Genomic DNA, 7,989 nt, shown 5'->3' on the forward strand with positions numbered 1-7,989 from the left:
AAAAAATATCCACATTTCCTTGTCCTCACGCGAGTGTTTGTCGACGCGACCCAAATAGCTTTACACAGAGAACTGCCCTGCAAAATAATATAGCGTCCGGATATATATTGTCTATCAACTCGAACGTTATAAACCAATTTCATCTGGAAGTTCGGCTGAGCCAATTAAACTTTCAACCATACTGGCGTCGGAGTTATTTGCCCCAACTTTGGTTTCGTTCTGCAAAACTGAACGAAATCATTTTTTATTTATTTATTTATTTATTTATTTGTTTATTTATTTTTTTGGTTATGTACTTAATTACATTATTGGACTACTCATGTTCTAAAATTAAGGATGAATAGTTAACTTATTAACAAGGACAATATTACAATTGCTTTGCTGCTATTCTTCTGAAGTAATTCTTTAATAATAATAATAATAATAATAATAATAATAATAATAATAATAAATGATCCCATGCTTTTATGATAGTTAACAAGCTTTAAAGCACAACTAGAAAAACTGAAGGTTTTTTTTGTCTGAATCGTAAAGGAAGAATTTTCAATTTTCCGAAGTTCTCATAATAATAATAATAATAATAATAATAATAATAATAATAATAATAATAATAATAATAATAATAATAATAATAATAATAAATTTTCAGTCCTTTTATGATGATATTAAGCAATTTTAAAGCACGACCAGAAATGCCTCAAGAATTTAGCTTCGTGTATTTCTCATAAAAATAATAATAATAATAATAATAATAAAATAATAATAATAATAATACTTTATTTTCAGTATTTATAATAATAATAATAATAATAATAATAATAATAATAATAATAATAATTCTTTATTTTCAGTACAGTATTTGTAATAATAATAATACTTTATTTTCAGTATTTACCATAATAATAATAATAATAATAATAATAATAATAATTAATAATAATAATTCTTTATTTTCAGTACAGTATTTGTAATAATAATAATAATATTTAATAATAATAATAATAATAATTCTTTGTTTTCAGTATAGTATTTGTAATAATAATAATAATAATAATAATAATAATAATAATAATAATAATAATAATAAAAATAACGAAGGAATCAGCCCTTTCATGATAATAATAATAATAATAAGCAATTTTAAAAGCAGGACCAGAAACGCCCTAAGATTCTTCACTGTGAGAGTCAGAATCCTTCAGGACGAAACTTCGCCTCACCCTAATCCTGACGTGGCTGCAGGAGGGATGAAAATAGAATTAGCCCCCACAAAAGGCGAAGGACAACTCCATCCAGGGAAACGACAACAGTAATGAGATTTCTCTGATGTCTGCTTAATGAGTTCTCTCTTTTTTTTCTTCTTCTTCTTCTTCTTCTTCTTTCTGGCCTTTCTTCATCTCCTGCCCTTCCTTCTTCTTGTTCTTTTTTTCTTTTCTATTTTTTTTCTTTTTCCCTCTCGTTCTCCTTCTTCTTCTCTCCTTTCTTCGTCTTCCTTTTTCTTTTAGATTTTTAATTTTCTTCTTCTTCTTCTTTTTTTCTTTTATATTTTTCTTTTCCTCTCCTTCTTCGTCTTATACTTTCTTTCTTCTTTTATATTTTTCCTCTCCTTCTTCTTCTTCTTCTTCTTCTTCTCCTTTTTGTTTATATTTTTTCTTTTCCCCTCCTTCTTCTTCTTTTTTTTCTTCTTCCTCTTCTTCTTCCTTTTTATTTTTATTTTTTTCTTTTTCCTCTCCTTCCTTTTCGTCTTATACTTCTTCTTCTTCTTCTTCTTCTTCTTCCTCCTCTTTTTCTTTTATATTTTTCTTCTTCTTCTTCTTCTTCTTCGTTTTTGTCTCAGCGATAAGTCAAACCCGTTTCACGAAACGTGAAGATGAAATTTCTAAACTGATAAAAATTTCTCTTTCACGTTCCTGGTTTGTGAAGGGAAAATACGGCATTTTATTGTTAATATATGAAGGAAAACACTGATTTTTAATGAAAGATGAACTGAAAATGGAAAAATGACTATCAGGAGTCCTGTAGTAAAAGAACTCATCGTTCTTTATTATCGATGGAAGAGAATTGATTTTCAATTAAAAGTAAATAAAAACGATTTAAAAACCAACGAAGATTTTTTTTCTGTAAATTCATAAAAAAAATAGTCTTCCTTTTCTGGCGCGTCGGGAGGAGTTAACGATTGATTTTTATATTTTTTATCTGAGAGAAAAACGTTCATTTTCCCTAACAAGTAAATTTAAAATTACTTAGTAATATATTTTTTTCCTCTTAAGAGAAAAACTCATTTTACTTCAATGTCACATCAAAAGGATTGTTAAGTCGCTGACAGTTTATGCAGAAAAAGCTTGCTAAAGGGTAAATTGAAATATGTATCTTAATCCTCTTTCTCTCTCTCTCTCTCTCTCTGGAGGTTAATCTAGTAATCTTATATCTCTTATTCTCTCTCTCTCTCTCACTGGAGGTTTTAATGTAATCTTATATGTTAACGTTTCTTAGTCTCTCTCTCTCTCTCTTTCTCTCTCAGTGCAGGTTTTATTTGTAATCTTATATGTTAACGCTTATTCTCTCTCTCTCGTAATCTGATATGTTCTCTCTCTCTCTCTCTGTGTGTGTGTGTGTGTTCTCAGTGAAGGTTTTATTCGTTATTTGAATGTTTAATCTTATTAGTTCTCTCTCTCGTAATCTGATATGTTAATCTCTCTCTCTCTCTCTCTCTCTCTCTTTCTCTCTGGAGGTTCTATTCGTAATCTGAATGTTTATGTTTCCTAATCTCTCTCTCTCTCTCTCTCTCTCTCTCTCTCTCTCTCTCTCTCTCTCGTACCACCTGTTTCCCCGGATACTTAACCCAAGAACATGCCATGCAATTAAGACAGAAATGGATTCCCTCCGGTGTTAGAAAAAAAAAAAAAAAAAAAGATGAATCCTCTCCCACCTACGGAAGGACACTGAATTAATTAGTTTCTGTAATCTGACTGTTTATTTTTGATTATTTATTTATTTTTTTAATACTCAGCTCTATGTTAATCTCCCGTATCCCGTTACGTTCCAGCCAGATTAATCGCTCCATAACTGCCTTGGACGTTAATCACGCCCGTGATTATAACCGGAAAATTGTTTCTAACGTTCTTATGTTCTCCCGTATCCGGATATAGTGGCTGGGGGGAGGGGAGGGGAGGGGAGGGGGTTGAGGGGGTCATATTGCCAAAATGAGATCTGATTAATTTTGGGAAAGATGTAATGATGCATAATGAGTAATGGGGTGATATCTGGATAGTTTTCTGTTGAGTGAAATGTTCATTTCAGTTTAAGTATGTATTGACCTTTCTGATTTTCCTGGGTTCTCTCTCTCTCTCTCTCTCTCTCTCTCTCTCTCTCTCTCTCAAATTATGATGAAGAATTTATTACCTTTGAATGTTAAACAGCTTTTTTCATGTAGTTAAATTATGAAAAGAATCTGTAAATGCATAGCATTTATTTATATTATATTATTTGATATATATATATATATATATATATATATATATATATATATATATATATATATATGTATGTATGTATACATTTTTATATAATATATATATGGATATTATGTATATACATATATTTAAGTAGGTATTATATAAATATAAGTATATATAATATACATATCATTCATATATTCAGAATTAGAATATAGAATACCTGACACCATTTTCCCACCCGAATACATTTCAATTACGAACAATTAATATGTTTTCATTAACTAGTATGGAAATAACCTATATTAAGTTGAACGAGGAAGGCTTGTCATCCTTTTATGAAAAATGAATCATATAACTTCATAACAATCTACTTTTATAACTGCAAAAATAAACTGAAAGGTTTTATGCACCCTTCCCACCTAATAATACCTACCTTTCATCTTCATGTCCAAAAATAACCAAACCGCTTCACGTAACCACTGAATCTACCGATAGAGGCTTCCTCCAGGATCCTGTATCCTCCACCTCGAGTGCACTAACTCAAGGACCTCAACTCTAAACGAACCAAATTAAAGTAAAAGCCAGATACGTCTTGTTTCGTGAGATTTCGCCGAGACGCTACAAATCCCATTTCGCTTCTCGGCCAAGTTTAGATTGAAGGACGGGGGTCCCGAATTAATGAAATTTTCGGATACTCTGGGGGGCAGAGAGAGAGAGAGAGAGAGAGAGAGAGAGAGAGAGAGAGAGAGAGAGAGAGAGAGAGACTTTGTATATGAGCGAGTGTGTGTGCGCGTATGTTTGTGGCTTATGATTTGTGAATGTTACACAGTCAAGTATAAGTGACTACAATTCATATATTTATACATACATACACACACACATATATATTCATATATATATATATTTAAACATACATACACACACACATATACATATATATATATATATATATATATATATATATATATATATATATATATATATTATATATATATATGAGGCTTACTTCATCATATTAATAGAAAATTGCCTTCACCTGGATGCAATGTGAAAAAATTCATTCCTAAATATTTATATGCAAAATTTGCTGTAGATGATTAGATCGATACGTCTGCCAGTACTACTAGGAGAGCTGTTAATCAGCTCAGTGGTCTGGTTAAACTAAGATATACTTAACTTTTTACTATGAGTATTAATGCCACAAGTACTGCACTGTAGTCACTTCTGTATGAACCCTTCTCCTACACATATATTAACATATGATGTTCCTTTTACTACGCGCACGATGAAATCAAAAGGAGCTCTCTCAATACGAACCTCACATATAGGTCAGACGGGAAAGACCATTGTCACGAGTGTACAAAAGCTGAGTCATCAGAAAAGAAAAAATTGTTTTTCATGTCAAATGTTAATGACTTTCATTTGTATGTAATGTATAAATTTACTCCAGATATTCATTAAAATAAAATAAAAAAACTTTACTGAAATGTATTTTGCATTTAATATTCCTATCCCATAGTTAGGAAGTGGTCAGTCTAAACAGATTTCTTTCATGTTTTTAACATGTAAGGTCCCATTTTAAGTATACATACATACATATATATATATATATATATATGGTATATGTGTCTGGTAAAAGTGATATATATAGTAGATTATATATATATATATATATATATATATATATATATATATATATATATATATATATATATATATGTATATATATATGTACATGAGTATATATAAATGTATGTTTACATATATAATATTTATATATTTATATACATGTATACATATACATACATACATAAATACAGTATATATATATACATATATACAGTATATATATAAATATATATATACAGTATATATATATTTATATATATATATATATATATATATATATATATATATATATATATATATATACACACACACACAAGCGTTATATTTCCGCGCACGTCCAAAAACACCTCGGTTTTGCAAACTCAAAGAAACGTCTTGAAGATCTAGCATGTTTGAAGTTCATTACACGACCAAGAGAGCTTTTGTTACACCAGTTTCTACTTTTCATTGTTATTTCTCACATTGTTCCCTAACTTTCTTTCTTCCCCTCCCTCTCCTCTTTGCTTTTCCTCTTTCTTCTTGCCTGGGCTGAAGCACGCATTTTATTTTTCAGAGGCTCAGACAGAACGTCTTAGGACGAGGGTAGAATGTTTTCAGTTTTCTATATAACTGTCCGTCCGAACTTATTCTGTCCGCCCTCAGATCTTAAAAACTACTGTGGCTAGAGGGCTGCAAATTTGTATCTTGAGCATCCACCCTCCAATTGTCAAGCATACCAAATTGCAGCCCTCTAGCCTCAGTAGTTTTTATTCTATTTAAGTTTAAAGGTAGTTATAATTGTGCGTCTGGCAACGATATAGAATAGGCCACCACCGGGCGGTGGTTAAAGTTTCATGGGTCACGGCTCATACAGCATTATACCGAGACCACCGAAAGATACATCTATTTTCGGTGGCCTTGATTATACACTGTAGCGGCAATACAGAAAGCTCGATTGCTCCGAAGAAACTTCGGCGCATTTTTCACTTGTTTTTATAGGCTACGAAAGGATTGTAGTTTTTCAAATGTCCGACTGAACATATATAATTATCTACCAGAAAAAAAAATGAATATAACCGTGGCTGAGTTTTCTATGCGGATCTCACGAAGCTTCTTTGAATGATTGTGTCCATTTTTTAAATTCTATTTCGTTCATTTCTCAAACATGTATTTTTACAATATTGAATTGAGTATAAAATTTAGGCCAAAGGCTAAGCACTGGGACCAATGAGGTCAGTCAGCGCTGAAACGGAAACTGACAGAAAGTTTAAAAGGCGTGACAGGAAAAAAACCTCAAAGCAGTTGCACTATTAAAAAATTGTTAGGAGAGAGTGGGAAGTAAGACGGAAGAAAGAGAATATGAAAGGAGGTACAGTAAAAGAAATGAAAGGGGTTCTCGCTTGAATCTTTCAAATTAACATTTGGTTATGTTAGCTTCTAACAGTGGTAAAACATCAAAACTTTTCACAGCTCTAACTTTCTCAAACACCCTGAAACCAACTCTTAATAAAATATATATATATATATATATATATATATATATATATATATATATATATATATATATATATATATATATAAACAAACCAGAGATAAACCAAACAAAAACTTCTTTCAGTTTTCTTCTGAAGATGGAAAGAGAAACCCACAAGATTCTTGTGTATAACTTGTTTACTGGTAAATATTTACATATTACTTTGATCTCGAGTACTTTCAGGTCCTAACTGATCAAAGTAATATGTGAATATTTACCAGTAAACAAGTTATACACAAGAATCTTGTGGGTTTCTCTTTCCAAGCCAGAGATACTTACAGGCAATGATATAAATAGAATTTCTTATACTCACATGAATAAAGAAAATGCTCCAAGATTCTGTCCTCGTTAATTGTGTGGAAACAGTTGCTATCTGTTTTGCGCAGCTGGAAACCATTGCGAGGGATTCCAGTCACAGCTGGAACATGGAATGAATCCTGGGAAATGTCTGGAATCGCCAGAGGGGCTGTCATCTTGGGCAGATTACTTACTGTGTTTCTTCCCTTTTTTTTTTTTTCCTGGCCGATTTCAGGGAGGTCAGAACTCTTGTCTAGTAAGCGAGAGTTGAAGATATATATATATATATATATATAATATATATATATATATATATATATATATATATATATATATATATATACATATATATATATATATATATATATATATATATATATATATATATATATTACATATATATATTTATATTATACATATAATGCAATAAGATTACTAACCTCATGCCATTCGCCAATTCGTCAGCGACCCTCCACAGTCGACTATCTAAGAGGCATCTACTTACTCCCCTAGGTCATTAGTGGCACAATGAGATTTATCAGAACCAGCCAAAAGCCACCCCCGCCCCCATCCCCCTGTCTCCCGCAGGAATCGAACTCGGGCTCCTTCCCCGGAGAAAAGCATAGATTTTTATAAAACCCTAAAATTCGACCCTGCGTCCGAAAGCGCCGAAAGCGTTAATATAATCAGTGCGAAAATTCCCTGCACCTCGATACGTCATCATTTTTCTTTAATCTATCATATTTCGTCAGAGGTGCGAAACATTTCCAGGAAATTGCGAGATAAATCTTAAACTCTTTGAGAGGATTTGATTTATTAAGTCCTTTCGCTATTCCTCCTGGAGAAACGGAAGTTTAACATGATTTAATACTGAAGAATAGATTAGAATTTCAGAATATAGGACTCTATAAATATTCTAATGTCTTTTGAAGTCTTTTTCCCCTAAATAGGTTTTCAAAGTCTATTTGCATTACTCATGCATACAAGCGCAAGCAACCTTCATACCTGTCAGGCTACTTCTTCTCATATTTATTCTGTGGAAACCTGTAGTCTCTCTTAGGAGTATTTGGTTCAGCAAATGTTTCTTTCCTTCGA

This window comes from Macrobrachium rosenbergii, chromosome 23, assembly GCF_040412425.1.
Source record: "Macrobrachium rosenbergii isolate ZJJX-2024 chromosome 23, ASM4041242v1, whole genome shotgun sequence".
Lineage (NCBI taxonomy): Eukaryota > Metazoa > Arthropoda > Malacostraca > Decapoda > Palaemonidae > Macrobrachium > Macrobrachium rosenbergii.